This window comes from Pantherophis guttatus, chromosome 8 (assembly GCF_059756535.1).
Source record: "Pantherophis guttatus breed Tessera chromosome 8, ASM5975653v1, whole genome shotgun sequence".
Lineage (NCBI taxonomy): Eukaryota > Metazoa > Chordata > Lepidosauria > Squamata > Colubridae > Pantherophis > Pantherophis guttatus.
The window spans coordinates 36,609,271-36,628,172 of record NC_142070.1 but is presented as its reverse complement, the minus strand read 5'-3'; positions in this window follow the sequence as shown (position 1 = coordinate 36,628,172).

Here is an 18,902-nt window from a genome sequence, read left to right as displayed (position 1 = left end):
TGTTAGTTTTCTAAGAATCTCCACTTGAGCATATTGGTTTTACATTTAAGCACTCAAACTTTCAACCTATTCAGAGTCTTCCAGGTAGTAGAAGGGAGGTCAGATCCTTCAGCCATATCCTCCTTTAATGTTATTCCTTGCTCGATGGTTTCCTTCCTCCATCTTTTAATTTGATTTTGAGAATATTTGTTCTTGCTATAAAGCTGTTCCTAGATCTGAATTAGTGGACTCGGGGCATATGTCCGTTCAGAAGATGTTGAAGATCGTTCTCTTGCTTAGTTCTCTCAGCATCTGCTGCTACTTTTCTCCTGATCTTAGGTGGGACAATGCCAGTGAGAGGATACATTTTCCTAATTGGTGTAGGTTTGAGACAACTTGTCACTAAGCATACTGCTTCATTGATGGTGATATCAACTTGTTTTGCATGTGCAGAAGTGTCCGACACTGAAGTAGCATATTCTGCTGCAGAGATGCTCAGGATCAAAGCTGATATGTGTAATGTAGATGGTTGAGCTCCCCACATGTAGTTTATCAATTTCCTGATGATATTATTCCTCGAACTGACTTTAGCCTTAGTGTTCAGGCAATGCTGTTTAAAAGAGAGAATACAGAGTGAAACGATACAAAGATCAATGTAATTTTTAAAAAAAATCTGAAAGCAATTACTGACAATAATGGTGTGGATCTTTCTTAGCTGCTAATTACCAAATCCTTTCCACAAAAGCCACATTATAGCTATTTTCTGGAAGGTCATAAACGTGACAGCCATTCTTCCCTCTCAGGATTAGCTGTGCCAAAGGAAAGGAGTTGCTAAGAACACCAAGATTCAAGCTGGAAAATATGGTCTCCAGGTCCTGAGCCACGTAGGATATTAAATATGACAAGCAGGTCCTTGTCTTGTGCTCAGAAACTAATTGGCAGCCAAAGTAACTCCTGTAGTAGTGGTGTTACATAAGTAAATCGTAATATTCTCATAACTATGTGATTTGCCATGTGTTGAACCAGCTGAAACTTCTGAATAGTTATCAAGGGCAGCCCTATATACAGTGAATTACAGTAGTCCAAATGTGAGGTGATAAACATATAAATGACAGCATAAGATATGATCCATGAATGCTTGGAACTGGCATACAAAATGTAATTTTGGTTTCATGGTTTTTAAATTATAAAATTATACCATTAAATCATTTATGGACCTAATTTTAACGTTACCATATAGCCAAATTCCACTGATATTTCAATAATCCAAACCCCAATATATTATGTATTTTCCATAGTTTACTATAAGTTCAGAAAATAAAAGGTTAAGGTATCTCCAAGAGAGTATCTACCCCTTGCCAACTCTTCTCTCCTTCCCTTTCACTTCACGTATTCTTCATATATAGGATGCATAAAATAGCATTAAACAAACAAACAAAAAACTGGCTCTGGTTCCAATTGTATTATTTTCCTAATGGTTGCTGTACTGGTAACGTTGTAGTTGTTATGTACATTGTTAACGTTTTGGAATTGTACTATAACTTAAACACTGCGCAAGAGATATCCCTCCTTTCTAAACAGCAGTTTAGAGAAGGAATAGTATTTAGTCTTTGAGATAAGAGAAGGAGCCTTTAATTTCAGGCGGGTAAAGTGAATCAACCAGGAGTGAGTTCTAAATTTTTTTACTACTGGTTCTGTGGGTGTGGCTTATTTTGTGGGCGTGGCTTGATGGTCATGTGACAATTATTTAGGATTTAGCAGAGGTACTGGTCTACCAGGCTTTTAACTGCTTGCAGAGCTGTACCGATCTACCCATTTATTTTTGCAGGCATTGGTTTACTCATTTGTTTTATTTTAATACTGATCAGCTGTAGGGTGGCCCTTTGAAGCCACACAGCAAGAGTTTAAACAGTTTTTTTCCCTCTAGCCATCAGCTGGGACTCAGGAGGCAGCAATTGATTGGGGGTGGGGCCAAATAAAAGGTAAGAATAACGCAGGGGACGGGGTGGGGCAAAACCGGTTCGGTGATGTCATATCGTCACCACTACTGGCTCGGCAGAACCGGGTGGAACCGGGCGGAACCCATCAATGGAATCAACATCTCAAAAAGTCAGATGTTTTAGTTGGACTATTTATAAATACGAGAGAAGCAGCGTTGGATTCTAATGTGATGACTCATCAAGTCACAGACAAGCATGGAAATCAACCAGTTGATACACAACTTATAGAAAAGAAACCTGAATGGCGATCTAAGCCACAAAAGCAAAACCAACAAGATCAAGTTATAGATCAGTACGAAAACCGAACAGTTGATATACAACTCATAGAAAGGAAATCAGGATGGAGATCAAACCCACAAAAAGTCAAGAAAAAAAGAAACAGGTCTCACAAAAACAAAAATTTTTAAACTAGGCAACAGCGATGCCAGTTATCTAAAAGATGATTGAATATATGAAAAGACAGTTGAGGCGAAGTATTGGTTAATATTATCCTGAGGAGAGTGACAGACCTCTGCAATGCCGTATTTTCGGGATGTGAAAAGGGCCTTAAACTGTTGGATTGGAATTATCTATTTTGGATTCTTTGATAAATGTATTATGTTTATGCTGAGTTATATGGCAAGAGAGCTATGTTGGGCACGCAGAAGATCTGGTTGTTACCCCATTATGATGGTTGGAATTAATAATCTTGAAGAAAGCCACTACTACAGATACTATATGGAATACAATTATAATGTCACTTGGGTGGTTGTTTTCTTTTTTTTATATATACATGAAGATATTTATTATTGATTGGGGCAGATGATAACTGAGGATTCCGAACATTCTGTTGGAATTAGGATGTGATGTTACCCTAATATGGGTGATGGAGTTAACAATCCAGCTGAAAGACATTATAGAAGGCATTATATGGATTACAAGTTTAAAGTCATTGATTTTATCTATATAAGGGAATATTTTATTAATAGAGTGGGCAGAAGAATAAAGATATTAAGAATTGTTATGTATGGTAATTTTGTAGGAAAGTGGGTGGAGACAGGCTAGTTTATTGACTGTTTAGTTTAAGAAAAGGGATGTTTAAGAGATATACTTATGGGAGTGGAGGAAATGGATAGACTATGAGTTGAATAAATGTTAAATTAGGATTTATTATATAGCTTTATAGTGGAAGGTTGTTTTGAAATGTTATATTAATATACATAAAAGGTTTGATTTAAGAGATATATGTATGGGGGAGGAGAAAAAGGGCAGATTATTGTTAAATTGGGAGTTATAATAATATTACTATGCTAAACCAGAAGTTATTATACAATGTTATAGTAGAATGTTATTTTGAAATGTATAGTAAAAGGGGGACATAATAATATTATTAGATAGAAAGGGTCAGTATTTGGGGGATGGAGTAAGGGGATGGTAAAGTATTATATAATCTGTTATGAATTTGGGTTTTACTTTGAAGAAGTCACAGGGGGAGGGGTGGCGAGGGGGGGTTAGGGAGGAGGGGGGGAGAAAAAAAGGGGGAAAATTTGTATTTGAAAAACTTTTTCAATAAAAAAAACATCTCAAAAAGTCAGAGCAATTCAGAGTTAAGTAAGCAGGGAGGATCTGCTACAGCGTATGAGAAAGAGAGCTTTCTAGATTCAAATAATATTTAGAAACTTAGAAATAAGTATTTGGAAATTTCACAAATAAAACAGAGGAAGACTGCTCTTATATGAGGTGAACAAGACACTAGTTCAAACAGAGAATATACTTAGACTATGACTTTAAAGTCCTCCTTTCCATAATGAGCTGGCAATAAAATAAGTTGGCACTCATTGCACTGCCCTTGTGGCTGATTATATTTTTGCCTAGGGAACCAGACCAACGAATGAAGCTGACTTAGTCTTTAATGTGAGACAATCTAAGGGAAATGACCAGTGGATTCCTCTGAATTTGTTTCTCATCCAATGACGCACCTTTTGACAATCATTGATCAACTACCTTCCTTAATATGTGTTAATACAAGAATGAACAAATGTAGGCAGGTGCTTAGAACAGGTGCATTAGCCATCTGCCAAACTGCCTGTCTTGCCCTATGCCTGTTATGTGACAATCAAACAATATTTAAACACACATCTAGCGCTCTTCAGAAAGAGTGTTAAACCCATGTCCAAAAATAGCCCAGGTGACAAATCACAGGTATGAAAGAGAAGGTTGCAGTGAAGTGAGAAAGAGAGTAATAGTAAGCTCTGTCCTTGGCTTCTGCTGAAAAGAAATGACATTGACTGTAGCATGTGGTCATAGTAAGTAGCTATATCTTAAAAGCACTCAGAAGTAAGCAATATGGCATAGGAATAACCTCTCTTCAAGGTAAACAGGAAAAAGTGCAATCACGGGAAATACCTTCTCAGCAGAACCAGTAGAAAAAAATGTTAAGTACTCATTATTTACAAAATAGCAACACAGTGCCAGTCTATGTTTGTGCAACATAAGAGCAGTCCTTTCTAAAAAAGAAAGCTAATTCTGATTTTTAAATACAAATCTAGTTCATTTTCATAACAGTGCTAAAGCCAGGTATATAAGAGGCCCACATAACACCTGATAATTACTTTTGGAAGCACTTATTAGGTATTACATGGGTAAGTCTCTGTAGAAACCAGTAGTCCAGTCTCTTCGCAATCCAAACCAACACAGCCATAGAGAGCAGCATCCAGTAAATGGACATGTTTGCAGGACTTTAAAATGGCCAGTAAAAATTGAGCAAATCCCAATCCCTGATTTTGTTGTCAACCACATCATCATGATGCATGTTAGCAAAAGTTGTCTCAGAAGAGAAGAGAAGACTTTACAAGTAGTCCCCGATTACCCATTGCTAAAGAAGGTTGTTAAGTGAATTGTGCCTGATTTTACAACCTTTTTGCCATGGTTGTTAAATGAATCACTGCAGTTGTTAAGTCATGAGACCATTAAGTGAATCTGGCTTCTCCCATTGACTTTGCTTGACAGAAGCTGGTTGGGAAGATCTAAATGCAATCAGATAAACCCAGAATGCTGTAACTATTGTAAATATATGCTAGTTTCCAGGTGTCCATATTTTGATCACATGACATGGAGATGCTGTGAATGGTGATAACTGCAAGTACCAGTCATCAGTCACTATTTTTCCAAGGTTGTTGTAGCCTTGAACAGTTGCTAAATTAATGGTTGTAAGTCAAGGACTATCTGCACTTAAACTAGAACAAGGCCAATTTTAATTGCCTAATTGGCTGGAAAATAAATATCTGTTCAGCAAATTCTTTCATCATTAAATAGTCTCATTCTAATCTAAGATGATATTCTAAGCATCATTTTAAAAATTATAGAAAATAATGCAGAAGAAAATAATTTAAAAGTATACAATTTATTTTATTTTCCTCTTATGAGCTGGACGCCTAAATCAAGGGACTCAGAATTTCATCTCTCTCTCTTTTGTCAGATCTCAGGTTGCAATACTATACTCTTATCTAGAATTAAACTTCAGAGAATTCTAAACTTCACAATAAACATTGTCACTTCACATTTAGTATCTCTTCCTTTTTTAGCTTTTTTCAACCCTCATTTTTAGACATTCTTTACTCAAACAGGAATGAAGTAACATCTTGAAAATAAGTATTCTTTATTCAGTGTCTGTTCTGTATGTAACTGCTTTGTTTATAGTGCTAGAGACATATGCTGGCTGCTAATGTTACACCATATGCAAAGAAACAAAATGCCTTTTATGCAAATGGACTTTTCATTCTTGTTACTAGCTAAGTGTTACATAGAATTAAGATGCATGAAGAGGTGTAAAAATCTGTGTCTATTTAGATTTGCCTGAATTTGAGAGAACCGAACACCAGGGTAGCAAGTGGGGAATCACATTTTGAACTCCTACCTTTAAGAATGAACAAGCCATTCTGGCCGAGGCTGTTGAAGAGTGGAAAAACCACTTCAAATGAATATGCGGCCAGCATCTTGGGTGCTAAAAAAAGCAGGTGGTAAAGAAACACTTTGCAATAATCACTATGGTGAAAGCAAGGCATATTTACACTTAACCATTGAGGTGGGCTGAAAAAGAGCAAATTGTTCTACTGCTTTTCAGGCAAGCCATGAAAGAAAATTGCATTTGAGTAATATCTTTTCAAATATTGAGTTGGATTGACCAACTGGTTTATCAGATTATTTTGGAATGCTGCAGTTTATTTAAGAAGGAGAGGCAGGACAGATTTGACTAGAATATCTCACTCTATAAAATGGACTTGCTGTATCTTCAGCTTGCAGAGGCATCTGAGTTTTTATGATGCTTTGTGCTTCTTGGTTAATGGGCAAAAAAGCACAGAACTGATTAGTCTCAGTCTCATGATGATGATGGCAATGAGAATGCATTGTGGATCATTTATTAGGTTTAGCATGAAAAAGGAATATCAAGAAGGGGTGGCTATTGTAAAAGCTGAAGTAAAAATCATGTGGTTATCCTAATCAAGGTTTGCAAAAAATTCATAAATTTGTCCATCTGACCAGATCCAGAAAGTTGTATTTGTATTCTTCTTCTTACCGTGAATGTTTCATCAATTCAGAAAAAAGACAAATTGTCAGCCTTTCATATGAAATTGAAATTGCTTTTTTTGATGTTTTAAATAAGCACTTTTTAAAAGGATGTCGCCAGTGATCAATCCAGATTTGAAATGACTTTAAGAATGTGAACTACAGAAAAATATAGAGTATAGATCAGTGTTTTTAAATTTCAATCTCATATTATAGTTTCCTTGATTGGATTTGACCCCTTTGATAATTCAGGATAATGATTGCTTTACTTGGGCCAAAAGATGAATTATAATTATGTTATTATCAAGGTGATTGGACTACATACTGTATGAGATTTCTTGTCTGCAATGACATTGTATTTGCTCAAGTTAAGGAAATATTTAATTTACACATAAAATCATCTTACTTAATAACATTATGGTGCCCAATGAAAATGAGACTGATGACTTTAAGGAGAACTTTATCTCAGCTAGATGCCTTACCATTGATACAGCAGTAAGGCCGAGAAAAGTAACTGCTTGGTTAGTGACTCTTTGTCCTTTCCTTCAAGACCAATCCCTATACCGTCTACAAGGCAGGACTACCTATTTTCATAAGTTGGTATTTATCACTGCTTGAACCCCAATCAAATGCTACCTCCTAGGACAGGGGTGGGCAATTGTGGCTCTTTTACAACCTGTGGATTTCAACTCCCAGAATTCCTGAGACAGCCAAGCTGTCTCAGGAATTCTGGAAGTCCACAGGTTGTAAAAGAACCACAATTGCCCCCCCCCGCCCCCCCACCCTAGGAGATATTGACCAGCTAGGTGGCAGAGCTCAGAGCAGTAAAGGGTCTGGTCTACTCTTTGGGATTAACTGTCCTGAACTCCTACCAGATATCCATGCTAGGAAATGTCTCAGTCGCTTCTACTGAAACTTCCCAGCTGTAGTCTAACACCAAACAACGTCAAATAATTTTGTTGTCAGATATCTAGTAAAGTCCTCACAGTGATCCTTAAGAGTTCACCTGACTCCCCTTTACCCAGGAGGGAGGTAACAAGAAAGCCCAACTGATAAGAAGGTAAGCAAGAAAAATCATTACTTTGAACACAGGGGATGAATACCCCAACAACTGGTACTAACATTTTAAAGTGCCAAATGATACTAATATTACTTACTAATTTTTTTAGTTATGATGTGACATTTCAAAATCTTTTCTTAATTGTCTTATGGAAGAAAATGCCTTTCATAGGTTGCAGCATGCATGTAAAGCTATTAAATCTACTGGAAACTGCTCTTTAATGGTCTCCTCATGGGGAACATCTGCATGGAGTAGTTATGGGTAATCCCAGATCTCTCCCTTTATCTGAAGATGAATTTCAAGGCACTGGTCTGTTTGCTGGCGCCTTGTTCTGTCACGGTTGTCTTCAGCCTGCCATTGTTTCCCTCAAAGTCAGATATTTCTGACTCTCAAGGCTGGAAAATAATCACCAAAATTTGTTGACTTGAATGAGTAGAAGAAAAATGTTTATGACTTAAACACCTAGGCTAATCTATAGAAAGTTAATTTTTGTGTTCTTCAGTAGCCAGATCTTCTGCCTACGTAGTGTATGAGATTTCCTGTCTGCAATAAAGCAGTCTATATATATCTCCACTAAATCTGCAAATATTCTGCTATTATTGTCAGGTACAAAAGACCAGGACTGTACGTGAAGTTCCAATTAAAATTATGCCTATGCACAAGAATCTACTCAGTTAACGATTAGCACTATCTTGATGTTAGATAAGGGTCAATGAAATTCAAGAGAACTTGGATTTAATCCATTTGTGGCTACATAGAGATTCTAGGCTGATGCCTCTTATGACTTTGCTCCAGGTTCTGTCACTACTTCTCCTATAATTATACAATAAAGGGTTGGATTCCTGGTAGGTTTATAGTTATTGCCATCCCTAATGTGAAATACGACACCTTTGGGAATTGCAAATTTCAGAGAACATCTGAAATTTTGAAACCATAATGTGAGCATTCTCACAATGGTCATTGTAGTAAATTGGTCAATTACAACCTCTATGGCAAAACCAATGAGATTTGTCCTTACCTCATTACATGCCTTTGAAATCACTGCAGTTTACTTAAGTCTATTTTGTCTACATGTATAAAGAAACTTGGGGTGTAATCACTTAAAAATATTGTTTCTTAGCATCTCTGAGCTTTGTTGGGATCAGAGGTGCTTTTCTAAATAAAAATGATGTGCTTTGAAGCATGACCAACCTCCTATTTACTAATTTTTAATTAATAGGTGGGCTATTAGTGAGCTTCCATGAGGAAGTTATATACTATCATGTCGATTCAGCATTTTTCACAGTGCTGAATGGGTGTAAATATTTGTAACTTGAGGACATTATTGCAACTATGGTGAAATTTTAGCAGACAAAAGAGTGAAAATTCTTTAAAGAGAACACAAATCTTGAAAAAAAATAGTGTTAAAGTACTGTTAAGTAGTGTTAAAGTAACACCAACTAAAATTAGGGGGGAAAATCGAGTAAGTGAATAATACTCATTCCAATGTGCAATAACCTGATCTCACAGACACTCCTTAAATGTGTGACTTGTATCTTGCTCAGCCCTGGAAGATTTCTTAGAGATTTAAGAAATAATATTTACTATCTTTGAAAACATAGTAAATCATGGTAAAGATAGCTCTATGTGGATAGTTTTGGAAGGCAAAAATTTGTTACAGATGTACAGTATATACAGATGTATTAAATAAAGCAATATGGACAAACAGTTCCAGGTAGGGATGGGATAGAGGCTGCTAGTGGATACTTCTATTCACAATTTTTCTGAGGATTCTGGGAGAAAATGGAAAATCTTTTTCTTTTCACAATGAGTCTGCTTTAGTTTGCTGATTCCTGTAACCATATGGCAGCAACAGGATAGTTAGATTTCAAACTGTACTGCTGGAGACTGATTCATCTTAGAGATCCAAATAATGACTATTAGGTTCAATTCAAGATGGGGTTAGGTTGCATTTTTGATTAATTAAAACATGTCTTGCTGCATATGTATGGTGGAGTCAAGTGGCTAAAAAAGAGGGGGACCGTTTAGGTGAAGTAAAGAGACATTCCAGCATGGAGTTGTTTTGGCGAAGGAAACATCTGAGATCAAACCCTTAGACCCTTAGACTATATCTCCTGTTTCCCAAGGGAAGGCAGTCAGCTTGGCAATATTCTTGTATACAAATGTCGACAGTAGAAGAATTGTTTTGGCCTATTCATGGAGTTGTTCCGGTTGCTTGCACCTGACTATCTGGGGGTTCTCTTTAGCTGCCACATGACCCTGGGCCAATATACAAATGTTATGTTTTAAAATGTTATGAATAGGAACTACACTTAGACCCCCATGCTCCAAATAACCTTTTCTTCCCCCCAGGAAGGAATTCAATGCACTGCAAAATTCACTAATTAACTCTGCCAAATGGCTTATCAGGTTTCTGTTTTCTATTTATATGCAAAATCAATGGGGAAGTCAGATTCACTTTACAATCATGCTACTAACTTAACAACTGTAGTGATTTACTTAACAGTGACAAGAAAACTGGTAAAATGGTGCAAATTCACTTAACAACTGTCTTGTTTAGCAACAAATTTTGGGCTCAATTGTGATCATAAATCAAGGGCAACCTGTATAGAAGAGCGCAGTGTTTGATTATGATCATTATTGGTGCACCTTTTATTGGAGTATTCTATTAATTTTTCCCAATGATATCATTAAGTGAAATACTATAGAAGTATATTTCTACTTGCTTCCCGCTTACAGGAAATAAACGAGAATGTAATTAAGCCAGATTTGAGCCAAATGCAATTTTGCATTTTCGTTCATTGCATTAACAACATTTTCCATTTCACATTTTATTGGGTGCAATTAATCCAAGAAGAATTTTATTAGAACCAGTGAAAATGTCTGTGGGTACATAATTATACTGGATCAATTCCATGGAATTGTGATGTTATGAATAAAGTTTGATGAAAAGATTAATATCTTGATATCTATGATTTCTTATATTTGCAGACTCTGATTTCATCTGATTTTATAGTTCGTTCAGTGCACTTCCTTTAAAGTTACATTTTGATTCATGTATCCAAGAATGCCATAGCTGGGCTGAAAAAATCCAGACAACCACAAGATTGCGGAGAAAAGAGATTAAAAGAGCCCACTACTTCTTTGCTGCTACATAGAGTGTGCCCAGGCTGGATATGGTATTCCTGCTATAGCTCTTTCTTTCTCAGCATCTTTTAGAATTCTCAGAACTTTAGAAACTGTATTGCAAAGCGGTTTCTACAGATTTTAGAAAAAAAAAAAATAGCCTTACTCTCTGGCTTTTTTTCAGTTCTAATCCTGTACCAGCAAGAGACTCTGGTGTCCCACAAAAGCCTCTTCCAGGGCTTCTTTTAGCTGACTGGAAGGACCAGAAAGGTGTATATGTAGAACATGCAGAGAATTCTTCTTTGGCTATTAGAACTGTTGAAGGATTTCTCAGAAGCAAGAGTTAGTTCCTGCTTTAGAAGTGGGTACGTGCATGAAGCAGCATCTGATTTCATGTAGCATGGTATTAGCTTTTGCTACATTGCCTTTCTTTTATCCATATTACATTAGCTGAGGGAATATGCCCCCTTTGCAACAAAATTGTGGGTTGTCTGAGGCTGTCTTAATCATGCCATGAACTCACATTGTTTGCTAACTGTTCATCTAATCAGACAAGCCATAGATAACATGTTATTGCATCAACTACATAATGCTGACCTTACAGATTTATGTCAAATGTACTTTTAAGCTTAGGAGATGGAATCAAGCAGCACATCCAATTGCTGACAACAATGAAGCCTGAATATGGACTGAAGTTGTTTAATTTACACAAACTCATCTGGGAATAAGTCTTAGTACTAATCAGAATTTGAAATCATGGTTATTAGCTGCCTTTTATCTCTGGTAGTGCTAATTGGAAAAGGTGTCTGCTTTGTCTGGATGACATTCTCAACCTCTGAAAATCTAAGAAGCCACAAATAATGGAGCTAAGAAGAAAGTGTTCTTGCATTCACATAAAAAAAAACTATAGTGGATTAATGCATTGTTCCATTTCTCTTTTTTGTAGTTAGGGTTCATTGAGATTTATGTGCTATGTTTATAATTCTTTGGAACAGGAACAGAAGTGAACATGCATTTTCACTTTAACCTATTAGAGTGATTTAATTTTATCATTTAAACTTCTCTCTTAGTCAGAAAGTAATCATACTTAAGTTTGTCTTGTTAACATAATTCTCCAAAGACTTTATTAGATAATAACAAAAGCCTATTTTTTCTCAAATAAGCTTCTGGAAACAAACAGAACATAAGGGCAAGTTCTGTTGCACACCAGCAACTGGCATATATTGAAAAACATATTATCCCAGTTTGTACAGGCAGCATATAGCCAATGTGTTCTCTATCCACTGAAAGATCATTAATTTATATAATTTATTTGATGGTAAATGCTACCATCATCTTTGAAAATAGTTTATTGTAAGGCATGAAGTCCAGTTACTTGGAATATGGGAAAGATATTTTTCATAAAAGTTTATGTTTGAAAAAAAAATAATTTAACTGTAAAATCAGGAAAGCTAATTAAACTATAAAATCTAAAAGCACATTTGAACAAGGATCTCCTCTTATCAGATCTATTTTAAGTTGCATTACACCTCTGTAGTCCCCAGCCTACTTTTCAGTCTTTTTGCTCAGGAAACATAGCAAAGTTAAACTGTGAATAACTTTGTGTTGGAAAAGTATTTTCCCTCTTAAATGTCAATGATACATAATGAATCATCCATAGTATGAATTGTATCATGTATAATCTTCTGTGAATCAGCATTGGGGATTTTTCTCGTTTCTTATGGTAGTAATTAAAAAAAAAATAAAAAAGTTGCTTTGTGGTTAGATCATATAATCTGTTCTAGGATAGATCATTCAAAGTTACAACGGGATTGAAAAAAGTGATTTATGACCATTTTTCACACTTATGACTGTTGCAGCATCCCGTGGTCATGTGACCAAAATTCAGGCGCTTGGCAACTGATTCAGTTAGCAACTGTGTCACTAACTTGACTACTACAATGATTCACTTAACAATTGTAGTAAGAAAGATTATAAAATGAGGCAAAGCTCACTTAACAATTGCCTTGCTTAGCAACAGAAATTTTGGGGCCAATTGTGGTCATACTTCAAGGACTACTTGTATTAGGGTGTTTTTTTTAATTGAGTAACAGGACACTGGGAAGATTCTGAAAAAAGTTAGGACACATAATGAATCCAATGGAAACATCTATTAAAAATTGGATTCTAGGCATAAATATGAAATTTTCTAATACTTGTTTTAAATCTGAACTGAAAGATGATGTTGAAGAATGAAAGATAATAAGAATCTGAGTTAGCAGTGTGAGAAGTCTTGAAGGGATGATCCAGGGTAAAAAAAATCCAATTTATTAGCACAAGTTTATGGCACAAGATACTCCAGAAATTAATGTAAAGAGTTTCAGATCTGGAGAAGAAAAGATAGAATAATATTTAGCACATATTATTATTATATATAGTTAACTTAGTGTTTTATGACCAGCAATTTATATTAAATCATATATATGGATTATTTCATTATTAATTAGAGTTCACAGTTTTTGTAAAGATGTCAACATGTAGACTGTAATAACTGCACAAATATCCCTTTGATACCATCCCCTGACATTTTTAACCCATGTGAATGTTGCTGAGGTCAGTTTCCTCTATAGCACATATATGAGGTGCTAGTTCTATTTATCTAATTTCAAACTACCTGCTTGTGTTCAGATTACTATATACAATTACTTCAGGCAGCAATAGTCTTAGAAGAGCAACATTGGCTTCAAATATGAATGAGGCTTGAATTGGCAAAGCAAAATGATTCTGTCAGCCAAGTCAATGGTAAACAGCCTTTGTTTCCAAGGCTGCCATCTTTTCATTCCCCCTTCTTCATTGTTTTACTCCCCAACACATGTTCTTACATCAAGTGAAAATACTCCATCTTTTTATGTAAGAAGAAGACACAATAGAGTATTTTGTGGTTTGCTTCTAAAGTTAAGCCTCTGTATTGGTTAATGGCCAATTCTCTGTATCCATGCATTTTATGTCCAAAGAATGGCAGAATTCCTGTCTCTCATGCTAACTGGAATCTCTGCCTTAGGAAATATAGATAACTGGAGAATTTTTGACCTGAACTGCATTTCTAGAAGCGATGACAGAGAAATAGAAAAATTAATTAATTTGGAGGGGTTTTGATTAAATTGTCAGTAGAACTGAAGAGATACATGCCAGTGGTACATTTTCAGGTTTTCTCACCATTAAAGACATCATGAAAATAGAAAATATTGCTATAAAGTTCTGTTGAATTTCATCCATCTTTCCCACTTCATCTTTACATTGTCTGAAAATATAAATACCGTATGTGGAGATAATTTTAAAATTTCTTACAGTAAGGGGAGTAACACGGGAGTCAGTGTTGCCAGGCATCGATCTCTTATAAAATTTTACCTTGTCATTTCACTTCATCAATAAGAATAAGAATTAAGTCCTTTATAATGGGATGGTCTGTAAGAGACAAACTAATTATGAAACAAAAGAGATCCATCTATTAATAGATTATTTTAGTTACATTTCTGCCAGTTCTGTGGCTATCAGCAAAAAAAGAAGGTAGCTTAAATAAAAAAATCTGATTAAATCTACAAAGTTAACAATTGTAAAAATAAAAAGAATGTTTGTGTTTACATGATGTATAAACACATTGAAGTAGTAGATAATTATTTCCATATAAAAATGATAACAGAAATACCTTCTAACACTACCACATACTGTTAGAAAGTATTCCATTTAAATAGCTTGGATTGTTATCATGTTGTTATTTCAATTTGATTAGATTTGTGTATGTTTTCAGATGAAAAAAATGAATTTTAATCCTTTGAATTATTTACTCAACAAAGATTACTGTTTACATAGAAAAATATAGGAAGTTCACTTAGAGTTCCTCATATTTTGAAATTAAAAAATGAATGATATGCTTATATTACATAACTCTTCTATTATAAATAAAGAAAACATAACTGCTGTTGAACATTTAAGGTAGAGTTAAATCATAATTTGATTTCTTTGGTTTTGCCTTAGCAGAACATGATTATGATTAATTGAACAATATTCAAAATGTTGGTTAATCATTATTCATTAATGCAATCTATAAATAGAGCGGTCTAAAATATTAGATTGAAGTAGATATACTTTTTTAGCATCCTTGTAATCAATCTAATTTACTACCTCATGCAGAGATACCTTATGAAAATATATCTCTACAATTCTTTTCATGACCACTGAATGGAAGATAAAGGGAAAACTCCCATGCTTTATTCAGTGTGTAAATTGAGACTGAACAAAATAAAGAAATATCAATTTGAATAGATGGATCTATTCATGCATATAGATGACTTGTTATATATTCAGAGTATCATTAACTAGATAAAGTAGGCACCATACAGCCTTGACTCACTCCTTTGCCAACCTAGAACCATCCTGTTTCACCATGTTCTATTTATACTGTGGCTTCCTACCTGTATATAGGTTTCTCATGAGAACAAGATGCTCTGGAATTCCCATTTTTCTAAGCACATTCTATGCCTTGACATGATGGCACAATTGAAGGCCTTTCATTAATCAATGCAACTAAAAATTCTTTTGGGGATTGGGGAATAATCTTTCATGTTCTTCCACCTTTTTAAAAGCCAGCCTAAACATTATGCATCTCTTTTTCCATGGTTCTAATCAGCATTGGTGAATCTTAAGCATTATTTTGCTAGCATGAGAAATTAAAGAGATGGTATGATAGTTTGTATACTTTATTAAGCCTCACTTTTTAAATATTGAATATTTCAATCTCTTTCAATTTGTTGGCCACTGTGTCATTCTTCAAATCTGCTTGCATAATTTGGCTAGACCTTTTACTGATTCTTCTTCTGTTGCCTGTCATGTTTCTATAGATATTCATCAAGCCTTCCAACTTGGTAATGAGCAAAGTGCTGATTTAACTTCATTTTCTAGTACTACAGCTTTTTTTTTTTTAAGATGAGAGTATCTTATAAGGAATCTTGGATGTTTACATGCCAATTCAAGATTGGAACCTCCTTCTGAGTTCACAGATATTTTGGAAGACTTTTCTTGTTTCTCATGTCTATTTCCATCTCCAGTTATCTTTAGAGATGTCACTGTAATACTATTTCTTTTTTCTGCTAACAGCTCTCTCAGTCTTTTTTAAGTTTGCTCCTGACTTTTGTCTTCCTTGGCTTGGGCTTGTCTTTTCTACTTGGCAATTTCCAATATTTATTCTGACAGTTTGCTTTTTTCTGTTTCATCATCTTTGGCAGTCTGTTTTCATATTCTACCTTTGCAACGTTAATTTCATTCCCCTGTTCCTGTGGTTCCTGATCAATGAGATTCACAGCTTCAAAGTAATTCTTAATGTTCTCTTCTAATATGGTATACATGTGAACAAGATCATATTGTGGAAATGGATTCCTTTTAATTTATCCATATCATAAAACCATTAGTACTCAAAATATTTCAACACTTGTTTGGTAGCATGTTGAATGCCATAAATGTAAGAACCCATCGCTATATTGTCAATAACTTTCTCTAGCCATTAGTTTTCTTGGTAAAAATCCAGAAGTGATTTACCATTGCCTTCTCCCGCGTGATCCTCCTTCTCCATCATCTTCCTATATTGTTGCTGTCTAATATTGTTGCCTTAACAGAACAGAACAGAGTTGGAAGGGATGTTGGTGGTCTTCTAGTCTCAGGCATGAAACACTATACCATTTCAGACAAATGGTTGTCCAGTCTCTTCTTAAAAATTTCCAGTGTTGGAGCATTCACAACTTCTGGAGGAAAGATGTTCCATTGATTAATTGTTCTAACTGTCAGGAAATTTTTCCTTAATTCTAGGTTGGTTCTCTCCTCGGTTAGTTTCTATCCATTGCTTCTTGCGTCCTACCCTCAGGTGCTTTGGAGAATAGCTTGACTCCCTCTTCTTTGTGGCAACCCCTGAGATAAGGAAACACTGCTATCATGTCACCCCTAGCCCTTCTTTTCATTAAACTAGACATACCCAATTCCAGCAACTGTTCTTTATATGTTTTAGCCTGCTTGCTTTATACGGCAACTAAATGACTTGCATGCTCTGAGTGATCCTGTTTGGAATATTGGCACGAACTCCTGGCGTTCTTCATTCATTCCTGCCACAATGAGACAGCACAGCAGGATGTAGGCTGGACATTTGTCATTAGCAAATGATAAAACAGATATATTTTAGCCATAATTTAGATTTCAATAGAAATGGCACATGCCGTTCTAGGGGAAGATTGTCCCTGTTTGGAGTGCTGCCAGTTAATTTCATGTAAATTCAGAAGAAGTTAGATCCCCCCCCCAGACATAAGTGTACGTACAGGCTAATTCAAGGAAAGGTCTCCCTTGAGATATTCCAAGTTGTTTAAGGCTTTATGGCAGGGGTGAAATGCTCCCGGTTCGGACCGGATCGCCTGATCCGGTAGCGATGGAGGCAGGTGGTTCGGAGAACCGGTAGCAAAAATCAGAGGGTTTTAAAAAACCCTCTGATGATCAGGCAACTCAGCTGGGATCGTCAGAGCCTTTTGAAAGCATTTTTTTACAACCTCCTCGCCGAAGAGGTTGTAGAAAAAATGGTTTTAAAAGTAAAAAAAAAAAATTGGCCCAGTCACATTACCCCCCCAAGTCACGCCCACAGAATCAGTAGTAACAAATTTTAGATTTCACCACTGCTTTATGGCCTATCAGCACCATGAATTTGTCTCAAGATACCTTCAGTGACAATAACATATGTTCCCCTATAGCTAGTTCTCAATTTATGAGCGTAACTGAACTGGCCAATTATTGTATATTGTAAGTCATGACAGTAATAAAGTGGGTCATCGTGTAACTGAATCCAATTTTAGACCTTTTATGCACTGTGTGTTAAGGGAATGTGGTGGTCATAAAGTGAACATTGTGGTCATTAAGCTAACCGATTGTTAGCTGTGGAGTTTATTTTTTTCTGAAAACGAGTATTTTTTCAGAAACGTTTTCTGAAAAAAAAATTGTAAATCTTGATCATGTGACCACAGAGCACTGCAAACGGCTGTAAATGCGGGCCAGTTGATGAGCATCTAAAGAGTGAGCATGTGACTGCAGGGAAGAGTGGACACCATAAATTTAGAAGTTTATGGTATAAATAACTTTTTTTTTTTAATTTGATTTATATGCCGCCCTTCTCCGAAGACTCAGGGCGGCTTACAATGTGCTCAGCAATAGCCTTCATCCTTTTGTATATTTATACAAAGTCAGCTTATTGCCCCCACAACTGGGTCCTCAATTTACCTACCTTAGAAAGGATGGAAGGCTGAGTCAACCTTGAGCCTTGGCGAGATTCGAACCCTGCAGTAATTGCAGGCAGCTGGTCTTAATAACTAGCTTAATAACAGGGTGCCTTAAACCCCTATACTACCAAGGGGTGGTGGTTTCATCAAACATAGAATCTGCATTTACTGGTCTGAAGGGATAGATTCTCTTTTTCCATTGCTGTTCCCCCTTGTTTTCCCCACTGTAATAGATGGTTAGCATTCCATGCCCATTGAATATATTCAACAATAATCTCTCCCTATTTTTTTTTTAATTCAACAAACTTCTATATTTAGCCATCTTTATTTTTCATACATGGACAATACTAATATGCAGCCAATGTTCACTATTACATTTGTGCCATATTGTCTTCAAATCAGAATGAAAGAAGAAAAGTTGGGTTTTTTTCTCAATTTTTTTAAAAAAACCTACTGTATAGTACAATCCAAATACAAACAAGTATTTCTTTTAATTTTTTGGTAGAAACTCATAAATATGTGCCTGTAGATTTTAAGCTATTTCTAACTTTCTTCATTAATGGAGTTGTTCTGGCATCACTTTGTTGAATAAAGTGTGACATATTTGGCAAAAACAGTATAAGTGCTGCTAAAGGGGATGCATTAACCTGTAATTAGGGAATATTATCTGTGCTGGAATATGACTACATACACACAAGCACATACACTTTCCCTACAGGCAAGCTTATTTTTTTCATGTTTAGATTACGTCAAATCTAGAGGAACATTCTTCTTCTTAATTTGGCAAGAGATGCTTTGCAAAAGACACATGCCTTCTTTGCCCAGGGGAAAAATGTAAATTCATTGATGAAGGAAACATATCTCAGCCCTGCCAGTTCTTCATTTACATTTCATATTTTGGAGTGCTGA